This window comes from Sus scrofa, chromosome 4 (assembly GCF_054392235.1).
Source record: "Sus scrofa isolate SSC_HxYL_T2T_F1_AM1 chromosome 4, Sscrofa_HxYL_maternal_Yorkshire_Landrace_v2.0, whole genome shotgun sequence".
NCBI classification, from domain to species: Eukaryota; Metazoa; Chordata; class Mammalia; order Artiodactyla; family Suidae; genus Sus; species Sus scrofa.
In genome coordinates, this window is record NC_139386.1 from 75,211,130 (window position 1) to 75,226,759 (window position 15,630).

The 15,630-nt window shown below is 44.6% G+C and overlaps 1 long non-coding RNA gene across 1 annotated transcript; it reads right to left on the reverse strand.

Annotated features, from left to right (window-relative positions):
- Positions 1-205: 205 nt before the first annotated feature.
- LOC146403867 (uncharacterized) lies at positions 206-6,054 on the reverse strand. Its single transcript, XR_014843746.1, has 2 exons — positions 5,918-6,054; positions 206-1,272 (listed from the first exon to the last, which is right to left on the reverse strand). It is a non-coding gene; the product is annotated as an uncharacterized LOC146403867 (long non-coding RNA).
- Positions 6,055-15,630: the final 9,576 nt, after the last annotated feature.

The following is a 15,630-nucleotide window of genomic DNA, read 5'->3' on the forward strand; positions in this document are numbered from 1 at the left end:
TACCAATCACAAAACTTTCTTCAATTTAGACAAGTTCAGCCATTTGAAACCAATTTTGAAATGTTTCAAGATTAATCACTAAATTAATATAGTGCAGTCACACACACTTGTAAATACTTTCTCAGAAGTTTAATTAGCCATTCTAATTTTATATTTATATTTATTGTATTCATAGCTACCCCAAATAATTGACTACAAAGCACAATTATCATAGTGAAAGAATATTTATTAAGCATTCTGGTATGCCCACCACTGTACATACAGACATGTAAGGGTCTTACGTTCTAACAGCTTGCAGATTTAACCCTGACAGGACTAAACGTAGAGGTGGCGGCAGCAGCAGAATCTTACACTGCACTTTCTTATCTACTTACAGCACCCATGCAGCACCAAACAGCCTGCACTGATAGGCCTTCCTCTGGAGCGGGAGGGGTAAACAATATAAACAAACGAGTGCTAAAAAAGAAAATCGACAGTTATATAATTTATAAACTGAGAGAGGTTAGCTTACATAGAGTGGTCAAGAAGGGCCTTTTTAAGAAGCTCATCTTTGGGAGTTCCCGTCGTGGCGCAGCGGAAACGAATCCGACTAGGAACCATGAGGTTGCGGATTCCATCCCTGGCCTCGCTCAGTAAGTTCAGGATCCAGTGTTGCCGTGAGCTGTGGTGTAGGTTGCAGGCGAGGCTCAGATCCTGCATTGCTGTGGCTCTGGCGAGGCGGATGGCTACAGCTCCAATTAGACCCGTATCCTGGGAACCTCCATATGGGGCAGGTGCAACCCTAAAAAGACAAAAAACAAACAAAAAAGGTGATCTTTGATGCAAGAACTAAGAATGAGAATGAATTAGACTTGCAAAGAGCTGGAGAAAAGTGTTCCTGGCAGACTCTCTGCGGCAAAGGGTATCTGCTTGGAAGCAGATTCTTACCTACTTGACCCTCTCGCTGAGAGCCCCGCCCTGGACCAGTAGACCCAGTAAAGCCATGCCGAATTCCCATACGGAGAAACTGTAATAAATGTGTGTTATTTTAAGATCCTGAGTTGGCATTAATTAATTTGTTACCCAGAAATAGATAACTAAGGTGGGACCCGTCTGCATGATGTCATCATTGTGGCGAAACTAAGTCCCCTAAAGGGAGAGAGACTTAAGTCACGTCTCAGCCCACTCGTTGGTGGCAAATAACATGAGAATTCGCATGCCCCTCTTGCAGGACCGTAAATGTGTGTCGAAGCCCCAGCCAGATGAAGGCAATCGATCTTGATCTCCTTGTTGCTAAAGGGATTTAAAAAGAAAAAGAAAAAGGTATGAGCAATATCCTAGATGGCATTTCAGTTGCCACCTAAAATGTGTCAGTTTTGATACATGACGTCTGGGATAGCCAGGGCCACAACAGCTGAATTCAGTGGTAACAAGCCACCATAAGTATCCAGTTCCTATTAGCCTTGTCAGTGGTCCCGCTGAACTGTTGTAAAGAATTGCATTTCTCAGTACCTCTGTTGTCTGAAAGTTCTCAATCACGGCTTTGAATTCCTTTATTTCTAGATAGTAAGTCTGGACTGTTTCGTTGTATAACACGGATGGAACTGGAAGCCTAGTTAGCGCCTTCATCCCACTTCCAACTCCCTACGAGCAACTCCTCTCCTTTGGGAAAACCGTCTTCTATTACTTTACAGGCATCCTCAGCAATGAGCAGCCACGACGCCCACGGGCATAGAACAGCCCAATCCAGCTGCTGGCAGATCCTTCCCTTCCACATTTCCCTCCTTTTTTTCAAATCCAGCCAGTGGAATGTGGCCCTCACCCCCCAAAAAAGCTGCAGAAGATAAACATGTGAGCTCTGGCCTCCAAAGGAGCCATCAAGTTTGTACCTACAACCCTCCCATTCTGTCCCGTTGCACCTCAGTGGGGTGTAAGGTCTTCAGTTCCTTGTAGGACAGAGTTCCTTCTAGGGTCAGGTCCTTCTTGGCCCCACCCTAAGTCTACCTTCTCCTCGTAGGCTGTCAAATCAGGACAGAGGCATTCAGGCCAGGCAGCATCCTGACTTCTTCTCCAGTAGCTGAAGGTTAATTACCACAGAGAAATCTGGTTCTAAAGAGGCACTTTCTGTTTCTGTTTGGTGGACCACTGTCTCCTGGAGCCCACTTCCCCCAGTTGATGTATGGGCCAGGTTTCTGCCATGTTCCTCCATCAGCCTCTTCTTAGGGAAACTCCTGTTAATTAAGGCTGGGTTCCTTAGAACAGGGGGTGTTTGTACTCCCTTTCTTGGTTTTGTCTCAGATTGAGACTACAGTGCATGGTTTGGGGGATAGGAAAGCTAATCTTGCTCTGGGCAATGATCACAGTCTCCTACAATGGGAACTCCAAGGATCAACGCTGGTACCCACACGGAGGGGCAGAGGTTAAGAACTCACTGATCTCAAAAAGATACATGTACCAGTATGTTCATAGAGTACTATTCACAACAGCCAAGACACAGAAACAACCTAAATGTCTACTGACAAATGAATGGATTAAAATGTGGCACATATATACAATGGAATACTACTCAGCCATAAAAAAGGACAAAATAATGCCATTTGCAGCAACATGGATGCAACTGAAGATTCTTATACTAAGTGAAGTAAGTCAGAATGAGAAAGACAGCTACTATATGATATCACATATGCGGAATCTGAAAAGGGGGCACAAATGTACCTATATACAAGACAGAAACAGACTCACAGCCATGGAGAACAAACTGGTGATTGCCAAGGGGGAGGAGGGAGGGAGTGGGATGGACGGGGAGTTTGGGGTTAGTAGATCAAACTATTACACTTAGACTGGATAAGCATTGAGGTCCTGCTGTACAGCACAGGGAACTATATCCAGTTTCTTCAGATGGAACATGATGGGGAATGATATGAGGAAAAAAATGTATATATATGTATGACTGGTGTCACTTTGTTGTACCGCAGAAATTTATACAACACTGTAAATCAACTATACTTTAAAAAAATTTTTTTTTTCAAAGGACTCACTAATTGGAGTTCCCGTTGTGGCTCAGTGGTTAACGAATCTGACTAGGAACCATGAGGTTGCAGGTTCGAGATCCCCGACCTCGCTCTGTGGGTTGAGGATCCAGTGTTGCCGTGAGCTGTGGTGTTGGTCACAGACGAGGCTCAGATCCTGAGTTGCTGTGGCTCTGGCGTAGACTGGCAGCTACAGCTCCGATTAGACCCCTAGCCTGGGAACCTCCATATGCCATGGGTACGGCCCTGAAAAAAGACAAAAAAAAAAAAAAAGGACTCGCTAATTATTCTCTAGGAATGGGGCTCATTATCAGAACTGCCATTTTGTCCACTGTGTAGCTGGTCTGGAGAACCTATAAGTCTCGTGCTTTGAAGAGTTTATTCTCTGGCACTTTCTGCGACTTTATCCGCCTGGAGGAAGTCTCCATGAGTGGTCTGTGATGTAGTCATTGAACCAGAAACCCAAAGCCTTTCTGTGGAGCATGATTCTCTTCCAACTGAGTAGTTTGCATAGCGGCTGGAGGCTTTGGGCGGCGAGTGAGACAGACCAGTTGCGGCCAGTCACCCTCCAACAATGGAACCTTTCCTGTTTTCCTGTCAGACACACTGGCTCTAAGAGTCTCTAAGAGTTTCCTGCTAAGAAATGTTGCCTTCAGCTTCTGCTCAAAAACAATCATCTATTTCTTAGTCCATCTCTCCCCCTTGCTACCTTTTCAGATGCAGCTGAAGAAACCCACTTATATTTTTTATTCTGCCTGGCAATCCCCTTAGCCAAACTGTGTTAAAATATGACCCTGGGGGAGTTCCCATCATGGCTCAGTGGTTAACAAATCCTACTAGGAACCATGAGATTGTGGGTTCAATCCCTGGCCTTGCTTAGTGGGTTGAGGATCCAGCGTTGCTGTGAGCTGTGGTGTAGATCGCAAACTCGGCTCAGATCCCACGTTGCTGTGGCTCTGCTGTAGGCTGGCAGCTGTAGCTCCTATTAGACCCCTAGCCTGGGAACCTCCATACGCCGCAGGTGCGGCCCTAGAAAAGACAAAAGACTATATATACGTATATATATATAGATAGATGACCCTGCCACTGACCAGCTGTGTGATATTGAGCAAAAATATTTAATCTGCTTCAGTTTGAACTTCCTCAGCTGGTAACAGGGCTGGTGATGCCATCTTGCAAGGTTGGTGAGAGGACCATTGTCAGTGTATATATACATGGAGGTCTGAGCACAAGGGTATTAGGTGTAATTCCTATTTTCCATACTCTGGGGATGAAGAATGTCACCTGCCTGATCAGTAAACAGAGGATGTTGTGGCCTCCAAGCCATCAGCCACCACAGCTGCCTAATGGTGCACCCTGAGGGGATTCAGGAAAAAAAAAAAAAAAAAGAATCCTGGCCCTAGCTAGTTCAGGTGCATATTGAAGGAATGATTTCCATGAGCCCAGACTCTTGCATCCTCCCATACAGAGAAAAACCCTAAATCCATGACCTTGAGGCGTCTGGCTTTCTTTAATTAACAGTAATGGTTTGATGTTCCAACTACCTGGTCTCTGTGGCCCAAACTCCTCTAAGTTCTGGCTCCTCCCTAACCACTTCGGGGCAGCCCCTCCCAGCTCTCAGAGAGGCTGTCTCCTGGGCTTGAGGCCTTAGAAAGTCCTTCGAATAAAACGTAACGCTCAGCTTTTTTGGGTTGTGCACTTGTCTTTCAGTTGACAGTCTCAACTTGCTGCCAGGTTTTCAGCCCTAGGTATATGTGTCTCCTTTTTTCCAACCTCCAATGACAATTTTCTCCCTGTCCCTCCAGGCCTCACTCACAATCCCAAAGTTAAGTCCATACATTAGTCATAGGGTTTTGTGACAGACTGCAGTCAGGAGGGGGAGGAGACTGAAACCATTTAGAGGCTTCCCTTGGGCACTGGGATGGACTGGACTTTCTCTCCATCAGGTGTCATGTGGTCTCTCCAGCAGGGTGGCCAGATTTTTTATATGGCAAGTCAGGACTCCCCAAAGTAGGAAACCAGAAGCTTCCAGACCTTAATGCTTAGATCCACATAGGCAAGTGTGGCTTGCACTGTTTTCTGCTGGTTAAGTAGTCACAGGACAGGCCAGATTCCAGGGGAAGATAAACTCTAACTCCCAATGGAGGGGGCAGGACGAAGGAACTAGGGCCAGTTTTTCCACCCTAAACAGGCTATTGAAGAGGAACTTGGGAGTTCCTGCCATGACTCAGCAATTAACGAACCCAACTAGCATCCATGAGGAAGAGGGTTCAATTCCTGGCCTCACTCAGTGGGTTAGGGATCCGGCATTGCCATGAGCTGTGGTGTAGGTCACAGATGCGACTCGGATCCCGAGTTGCTGTGGCTGTGGCGTAGGCCGGTGGCTACAGCTCCAATTAGACCCCAGCCTGAAAACTGCGTGCAGCCCTAAAAAGACAAAAAAAAAAAAAAAAAAAGGAAGAGGAACTTTAGGAAGTGTCTCCTCTCAGGTGTATAACTTGGCACCTCGACTCGATTGACAGAAGTTTTGGCCATGTGATCTGGGAGAAGCAGCTGACCTCTGCTGAGCTCTTGCTAGAACAATGCATTTCATTAAGAACAGATTCTGCTCCTGCTAAGTTTATGCAGACACGTTTTCAGTGACTCATTTCCTGGGCTAACCATTTTAGCTATCAAGAAAAAGAGCCCTTTAATTTGTTCTTGGCATGGAGGATGGGGAGGTAAGTTTAAAAACCGAGATTAAAAACAAAAGATAGAACAACACATCTCCTGTTGCTGATAAAAAAGCAAAGTGTCAAAAGAAACAAAGCTAAAACCAAGCACACTTCCAGCTTTTCGTTGAAAGGAACTAAAGGAGATAGCAGCACTGAATTTTTATAGGATCTATTTCTGACCTGTATTTCACTCACCTGGATGCATCACCTTATCACATTAATGCAGGACCAAGTTCCAGAAGCATCTTCTAAACAAGTGAACTCTGCCAGTAGCACATATATCTTGATGGAACAATCACGTTGATTAGTGGTTCTTGCCATCTCAATGCTTTCTAAGAAACAGAAGAAAATGTTTGATTATACCTCATTAAAGAAAATGACATGCTTGGAGAGATTATCAGACTCGGGCAAAAATCATGGATTAATTCATTTATTTAAAAATTTGTTATCGACAAGACTCTGCTGTAGGACAAATGCTGCTCACAATTTCAAAATAAGGCATTATAAAAACAGTAGGGAAGGAGTCCCCATCATGGTTCAGTGGTAGCAAACCGACTAGTATCCATGAGGATATGGATTCGATCCGGCATTGCCATGAGCTGTCGTGTTGGTTGCAGACACAGCTTGGATTCCTCGTTTCTGTGGCTGCAGCTCCAATTTGACCCCTAGCTGGGAATTTCCACATGCCTTGGGTGCGGCCCTAAAAAGACCAAAAAAAAAGGGTGGGGGGGAGAAGTGCCTTTAAAGAGAGGTTATTCGTAAGAGGGAGAGGGTGACACTTAAAATTAAAAGACCACCACCTCTCTGATGCAGGCTTGTGCTGTCCTCAGACACAACATCATCTTAACTGCTCCAGTGTGGCCAGATTAAGCCACACCATCAGTAGTAGAAACCACCCATATAGCTGATTTGGGAATGTCAAGTTTGAATGTCAACTATAGGCTGAATTTCCTATAGTTGTGCTCTTCCTAATACGGTGCCTGGATGTCACTATTGGATTTGCCTTTGAGGCAAGCCACTAGAAACATGTCATCAGGGCCACTGGAAACATGTCAGCAGGCTTTGATAATGAAGGCGCAAATCAAGACTCTTCATCCAGGAGTTCCCGTCGTGGCGCAGTGGTTAATGAATCTGACTAGGAACCAGAAGGTTTCGTGTTCGATCCCTGCCCTTGCTCAGTGGATTAACGATCCGGCGTTGCCGTGAGCTGTGGTGTAGGTTGCAGACGCGGCTCGGATCCCGCGTTGCTGTGGCTCTGGTGTAGACTGGTGGCTACAGCTCTGACTCGACCCCTAGCCTGGGAACCTCCATATGCCGTGAGAGCGGCCCAAGAAATGGTAAAAAAAGACAAAAAAAAAAAAAAGACTTTTCATCCAGGAGTTCCCTGATGGCCTAGTGGTTAAGTATCTGGCACTGTCACTGCTATGGCTCAGGTCACTGCAGTCATGTGAGCCAGATCCCTGGCCCAGGAACTTCCGTATGCTGCGGACCAAAAAAAAAAAAAAAAAGATTGTTCATCCAAACATCCAAATAGCTGGCTGAGTGACAGCGTAGCTTTAAGTGAATGAGACACAACAGAGGTACAATTTGACACAGAAGTCCAGAAAATGATGTGAGGCCACAGAAATAAGACTTGTGCAAAAAATATCACTCCATTTATATAGCAAAGTATCAAGGCTAGGATAATGGAGAAATCTCCATTCTCTAAAAAAAAATACCTATTACCTCTTTGTTTGTTTGTTTTTAAGGGCTACACCTGTGACATATGGCGGTTCCCAGACTAGGGGCTGAATCGGAGCTGCAGCTACCCACCTACACCACAGCCACAGCAACTCAGGATCCAAGCCACATCTGACCTACACCACAGCTCACGGCAACACCAGATCCTTAACCCACTGATCAAGTCCAGGGATCGAACTCGCATCCTCATGGCTACTAGTTGGGTTCGTAACACGCTGAGCCGCAACAGGAACTCCCCTGTTACCTCTTGTTGAACACTAACATCTGCCTGTCATCAGATGAGCCTTGGCATAAATTCACTCTACCCCTCACAGCAATCTTCTGAAATGGCATCAATATTCCCAACCTGATGGTGAAGAAACTCAGGCTAACAGAGGTTAAATATGGTGCCAGTATCACATGGCAGTAAAGGGGGAGTCACAATTTTACCCCAGTTCTGCCTGCCATCAGAGCCCCTTCTGGCTCTACTCTATAAGCTGCCTGAGCAGACAGAAGGACTCCAATTCAGTGGCCACAGAGCAATACCGTCTAACTCGGGACCAAGGGGCACATGGAAGGCTCCAGGGAGACAGTGGTGGTGTGATGCAGTCTTGGAAGATCAGTGGATTTATTCATTCATATTTAAATTATTTTATTTATTATTATAAGTATAAGCTCTCGTCAGACAGTTCAAGCCAAAGAAAGAAGACAAAGAGCAAAATCGCTCCTTTTCCCTCCCCACACGCAGCAAGGCTGGCACCACCTCAGAAGGAGTCGTGGCTATGGATGTCTTATGTATTCTTCCAAAAAATGTATCTATAAAATTATTTTTAAAATTGCTTTAAATCTAAATTATATATTAAAAGTATATGGGTATCTTTTATTTCAATTATGTTAATTTTTAAAACTCACAGTACAGATCATACAGATCTTATAGCCATGAGTTTTTTAAATTTAAGAAACTACATCAATGGGAGTTCCTGTTGTGACTCAGCGGGTTATGAACCCAACCAGTATCCATGAAGATGCAGGTTTGATCCCTGGCCTTGCTCCGTGGGTGAAGGATCCCGTGTTGCCGTGAGCTCTGGTGTAGGTGGAGGATGAAGCTCAGATCCACCTTTGCTTTGGCTGTGGTGCAGACTGGCAGCTGCGGCTCTGATTCAACCCCTAGCTTGGGAAGTTCCACACGCTGCAGATGTAACCATAAAAAGAAAAGAGAAGAGAAGATTCAGTCCTCAACATCTCACATGAGCATTCATGGTTGAGTGTCTCGGTGTGATGAATCCCACCACTTTCCTTTTTGACCCCCAGATTCATTTCCAGTTTTCGTTTTGCTGTCACAAATAACACTGCAAGGCCGATCTCCACACACCTACATCTTTGTGTGCGTGTATGTGCACTTGTGCACAAGAGAACAAATTCCTAGAGGAGGGATTCCGAATAGTGTTATACATGAAGACTGTGGCTGAAGCGTGGGGGAGGGCCTGGAGGGGGCATTTGGAGGCACAGGGCCAGCGGGAGCGGAAGTTGCCCACTCATGGATGTGGCCTAAAGAAGCCTGTGGAGAAAGGCCTGAGACAAAGTTTTCCTGCTTTCGTCCCCCCCACCCACCACACACACAACTCTCGTGCACACAGCAGCCCTAGTCCAGGTGAAGCCTCCCTCTTGATAATGAGGGTTTTTCACAAACGTGTGAATTTTAACCCTTTTAGGGTCCATACTCCACCACACATTATTGAAGCAGAGCAGAGTGACAGCAATCATACAAGCAGCCCCTGTATGACTTTGAGGCCCAACTGAAGTCTCCATGAAGACAGAGAGACACACAAGCTGGGACAGTGGCTGTAGAACAGCTCATCCTGATGGCCCAGATTTATGCTAATGGAGTAGATTTACTTCTAGTATTACCGGTCTATAATTATCATTACTTTTCTTTCTTTTCTTTTCTTTTTTTTTTTTTGTCTTTTTGCCTTTTCTAGGGCCACACCCACAGCATATGGAGGTTCCCAGGCTAGGGGTCCAGTCAGAGCTGTAGCCACCGGCCTATGCCAGAGCCACAGCAACACAGGATCTGAGCCATGTCTGTGACCCACACCACAGCTCCCGGCAACGCCGGATCCTCAACCCACTGAGCAGGGCCAGGGATTGAACCTCATGGTTCCTAGTCGGATTCGTTAACCACTGCGCCACAACGGGAACTCCCTCATTACTTTTCTTATCCCAATACTTTTGTAGGAGTGTTGGGAGGGGGATTGCAGTCTTGGGGTGGGGGGGGCAGATGGAAAAAAAAAACCTTTTTTGCAATCCTTCAAAGTGTATGTAACATCCCCCAATAGGATAAAACTTTGCCTGCCTGTTGACAACTGAGATGAGAAAGTCCAAGTCAAAATATCATAGTTTAAAGACAAATCTCAACGAGGGCCATGAAAAAAATGTAATCAAACCTCAACAGCTCCCTCTGCTGTCATGTTATGTAATTAAAAATTTTTTTTCCTTTGTTTTATTTTGAAATGATTCAGTTAGAGACCACACTAGAAGTCTGTTGATAAAATCCTTATTATGTTGTTTAAAATTGGAAGCATCACGCCTGTATCATGAATAAGGATGATCTTAGGGTGGAACATTTTTCTTTATGGCAGAAGTATTAGGGTAACTTCAAGAAGAGGCCACATCTCTGACGTGACATACATGCTTCAACAACAAGGAAACATCGATCTCTAAAACTCAGACTAATTTTTAATAATAAAACTTGCAGTGATTCACTTGTCTAGACCCTGCTGGTCCTGTGAGAGTTGACAAGCCCATGGCTTTGAGAAGGATGTAGAAGACCTACATTTGATCATGGGGAAGGAAACGCACACCAGGCCAATTAGGAAGAGAACACATCCTTCCCATTGAGGACAGCGGGTGTGGGGTGGGTGTTAGGGGGAAGCAGCCCCCCCCCCGCCCCCCACTGACACAAGCTGGATGTGCCTAAGAGTCTGAGCCAGGGTATTTCTCACTTTACAAACCAGAAAACTGAGGCGTTGTTTGGTCAGTCAACTACCAAGTAGAAGGTTTGGCCACAGGTTTAGAAGCATTTGGCTTTGAAGTGCGGACTAGAAAATCTGGGCTTTGAACTCCTCCTTGGCACTTAACTGGGACTTTGGGTAAGTCATCCCCTCCCAGCCTGTTTCTTCATCTATAAATTGCAACATGGGATTCGCTGGCCTCCCAGGGCCTTTCCTGGACTCTACACGATCTCAGGGTCAATCACACTACAGGCCCCCATGTTATCTGACTCAGGGAAAATCCAGTTTAAATGGGAATCAAAGGCAGTGGGGGGCAGGGTATAGAAAAAAAGGAAAAAGAGAAGAAAGGAAGGGAGAAAAGATAGGAGGAAGGGAGGGAAGCCGGTGGATTTCAGAAGAGCAGCCGAATAGAAACGACAGGTAAAGTGGAGATGTTGGCAGGCAGGAACTTGCCCCATGGTAAGGAAAATGAAAGTCATGTGGCTTTTTTTTTTTTCAAACAATAATTAGCAGCACCAACTTCTTCCTACTCTGTGCATCACCAGCTCAAAGAGTGACCTCTGCTTCTGAAGCAACAAAGGTCCCCATCGCCACATCCATCACCGCGGCTCCGTTCATCACAACCTAGGAAGGCTGGGAGGCAGCCACGTCTCATTCAGCCAGGAGGTAGCTATGGAGCCCTTTCCACGCCGGGCAGTGCTTATGGCAACAAAGAAGACAAAGTCCCTTCTCTCCTGAATCTCACAGTTTACAAAGACAAGGCCATATGCAGACATTTCTGGATGAATTCTGTGAAGAAGACAGAGGTTACACAGGAATGGGGGCGTGAGACAGCTGCTGGGTATGGTGATCAGGTGCAGCTCTGAGCAAGTTATCTTAGCGGAGCCCTGCAGAGGAGAACAAGTATCTGTTACAGGCAGAGAACAGAAAACCCTGAAGTGGGCAAGAATCTGATGCTTGCAGGCAGAAAGCAAGGCGGTGTAGCCAGAGAACAGGGGCAGCGCAGAAGGAAGGGCTGAGCTTAAGCCGGAGGAGAGCCTGGGCTGGTTAACAAGGCCAAGAGAAGGGCAGGAGAGAAACAGCGCTGAGGAACATGAAGAGGAATCGCTGCTCACTTGACAGCTGCCCATTTTCTCAGCACCCCCTTTGCTTCAAGCTTGGTGAGTTAAATCAGTGGTGGGGAAAGAAGAGCAAGGAAAAAGGAAGTGAGAGCACACTGGGTGGAGTGAGACAAAGACCAAAAGAAAAGGCAAACATTGCCCTGCAGATGGCCTCACAAAACCCCTCACAAGGACAAGTCAAAGCTAATTTGCAGAGCTCCCTTGTGGTGCAGTGGGTTAAGGATCCGGTGTTGTCACTGCAATGGTTCAGGTCACTGCTGTGGTGCAGCTTTGATCCCTGATGAATTAAGGATACCTGACCCAGGAACTTCCACAATGCCAAGAGGGCAGCCAAAAAAAAAGAAACTGATTTTGAGTGTTAAGCCATCATGTTCTGAGGTAGCCTGGGACCTGGGACCTGGTCCCTTTGCTGCGGTGCTTGAGCCCGGGCAAACATCTCCAAAGAAATTACAAGAGACTGAAAATAACTGCGTGCATGAGCAGTTGAGAGAAATCATGGATAAGATACAAAAACTTTAAAAAGCCAACTGCCACTTCTGAAGAGCCAAGAGCAAAAGCAGGTACTACACAAGCCCCCTGCACAGGACACCACCAAAGGGGTGGGCAGACCGCCTAAGCCACCCCTCTGGCTCAACCCTGGACCCACCCCCACCCTCCTGCCATACAGGAACCAGCCCGCCTCCCTCAGGGAGCAAGAAAGCAAGGGAAACTGTTGCTTTTCACTGCCTTCTGCTGCAGCAGGGGCCCCATTAAAGCCTGCCAGAATTTCTTGCCTGGCCTCTATCAACTTCTATGAAGGAGGCCAAGAACCCTGAACCTCTCTTAGAAAGCTCTTCAGGGTATTCCCTCCCATCACAGCTCAGAGGTAACGAACCCAACTAGCATCCAAGAGGATGCGAGTTCGATCCCTGGCCTCACTCAGTGGGCTAAAGGATCTGGCATTGACATGAGATGTGGTGTAGGTCACAGACACAGCTCAGATCCTGAGTTGCTGTGGCTATAGTGTAGGCCGGCAGCTGCAGCTCCTATTCAGCCCCTAGCCTGAGAATCTCCGTATGCCACACGTGCAGCCCTAAAAAGACAGAAATAACAGAAAGTTCTTCAGAATGCCTTCTCACAGACATAGAAAAGCAAACTTTATCAAAGGGGAAGCAGGGGTGGGGGCGGGATAAATTAAGAATGTGGGATTAATTGATACACACAACTGTGTATAGAATAAGAAGGACCTACCCTAGAGCACAGGAAACTATATTCAATATCTTATGATAACCTGAATAGAAAAAAATCTGAAGAGTATATATGTGTATATACACACACATATATATGACTGAATCACTTTGCTGTACACCTACTATACTTCAGTTTTTAAAAAATCAGAAACATCCCGAAAATGTCCTCTGTGAAATCTTTTTCAATCTGGTTGAAAATAAATACTGATGCAAATAAGCAGTTTATTTCTACACACAAACACACACACACGCACAGGTGTGCGTGCACATACATGTATATGCTACTGATATTCCTTCCTTTGGTGTTTCATTTGGTTTTAACATATGACCTTTCAAATACTGCCTGGAAAGGAGAAGAAATTCGAAAAAACAAAACAAAACAAAAAAACAACAGAAACGAAAGCAAAACAATAAGCCCATGTGGAAAGCCAAGGCTAATGATTCCAAGATGGGTACTAGATGCCCAAGTTCCTCTTTCTCAGGCCATTTTTCCCCCCTTCTCAAAGGAATAACGGAGGAAAACATACATTTATATAGGCTTTGAGAAATGAAACACATGCCTTTCCAAAAGAGGAATCGTTTGACTCAGACTTGCCATGGTTTCTGTTGGCTTTAAATTTAGGTACAAGGAATTGTTAGTGGATATATTTCCTCTCTCCAACATCTCATACAGAAAACACAGTTCATAGTTTAGACACTTGAAATAAATATGTAAGTGCTGGGCACATTATATTTTTAAAATGGTATGAATACTTTATTATATTTATTTGCAAGGATACCATAGAAGATTCTTTTTTTTTTTTTGGCAGCGCCAACAGCACGTGGAAGTTCCTGGGCCAGGGATCGAACCTAAGCCACTGCAGTGACAATGCCAGATCCTTAACCCTCTGCTCCACAGGAGAACTCTCATACCAGCTTATCATTACACATGGACGCATGAGATCATGTTAAGCTGTTTAATACAGACAGGAAAACGTTTGAGGTCTTTAAAAAGAATAATTTACAAAGAATAATTTAGGTTAAAACTTTTAAAATTAAGCATTAAATGATGAAATAGATGTCATGTTAAGGAGTGAATTAATAAGCGATACAAACAAACCTTGGACACTTTAAAACGCATACACTTTAATTCATCAGGGATCTGATTTAGATCTGAGAAGTCTTCTTCCAACAGGAATCTGATGTCACCTCACTTCTAAGATACCCACCGGAGTGAGAACTGAAAATACACAAGCAAACTCCACACACACTTCTACACTCTTATGATTTTCCTGACAAATTTGAACATTTTCTCTTCTATACCTAATTAGACAACTCAGTTTTATCAGGTATTTCCAAAGCAGTCGACTTAGTTTTCATAGCAACAACTTTCAATCACATTTTATCAGTTTCTGGGACTTCCCGTGGGGCTCACAACATTTTATCAGTTTCTGTATTTAAATCTCATGGTAAAAGAAATGAGTACAACTGGAATAAACAAGCTTGGAAGGGGCCATAGATGATGCTGGTAAGCATACAAACACAGGCAGACTAGAAAACAGCTAAGAGACAAGTGCTGTGTGCTTTACAGAGGAAACAGTTCCTGCAGCAAATCCAAGCAAAGTAAGCTTAACATAATAGCTTTAACATTGGTGTGCAACAGTATTACGTTGAAGCTTTATCTGTAAACGTTTGACCTCAAGTTATAATCTTGAATACATACTACAATAGTTAGAACCACTGTCAAATACCTCTTCCTTTGAAATCTGTACAGTATCACTGATGAAACATGGAGGAAACACATTCACATTAGTGTTTCCATTTTGAATTGTTAGTAGATATTCATAATGAAGTTTTATGATTTACTAATATATGCAAGTGGCATCAATATCAAGGGGATTTGTAACAAGCCAAGCAAAACGTTTCTTCTTGATCTAGTTTTCATCTCTGGCTTAACTTTCTTCTATTGTTTATAAGTTTTCTTGTTATTCCCCCATATTTGCTTTCCTTTTAGTCTAATTTGCCTTTGGTTTGCCATCTGCTCTGCTCTAGCAGGATAAACTAACTCTCTGTTGTTTTATTTTACTTACTTTGAAAAAGCATGGCTGACAGTCACTGAAAATCCTGGAAACCGAAAGTTGCACAAAGATAAATGATAATTTAACTAAGCTTTATTCAGGCAATGTCTGTTCTCAGAGTCTCAGTGACATAACAGTATGAACTGAAAATAATCGACTTTCTACAACCTCTAAACTAAGCACTAAAGATTACCCTAAGAAATGTTCCTTGGTAATCACTAATTTTTAAATTTTTGGTAAGGAACAAGAGGATAGCAGCAGTTAACATCGGAAGGACTGCCACAGGCCCAGAGACTGTGCCAACCACTTTGTATTAGTTCATTTAGTCCTTCTGAAATAGGCTCTATTCTCATTTATTTTACATGATGAGGAAATCTAGGCTTGGAGCTAGTTTATAGTGGACCCAGGATTCTAAGGCAAGTTTATCAGCTCCGAAGCCTATGCTCTTGGCGAGAATATCATTCAGCAACCTCAGAAACATTTCAAAAGCATTCCATCAAAAAACAGACGCCGATTCAATCACCTTTTCTTTTGTATTTTTAGGGCCATGCCCGTTGTGCATGAAGTTCCCAGGCTAGGGGTCCAATCAGAGCCTACACCACAGCCACAGCCAGATCCGAGCCACATCTGTGACCTACAGCACAGCTCATGGCAACGCCAGATCCTTAACCCACTGAGGCCGGGGATCGAACCTGCGTCCTTATGGATACTAGTTGGGTTCCTAACCTGCTGGCCACAATGGGAACGCCCACCTTTTCTCTTTAAAGGAAT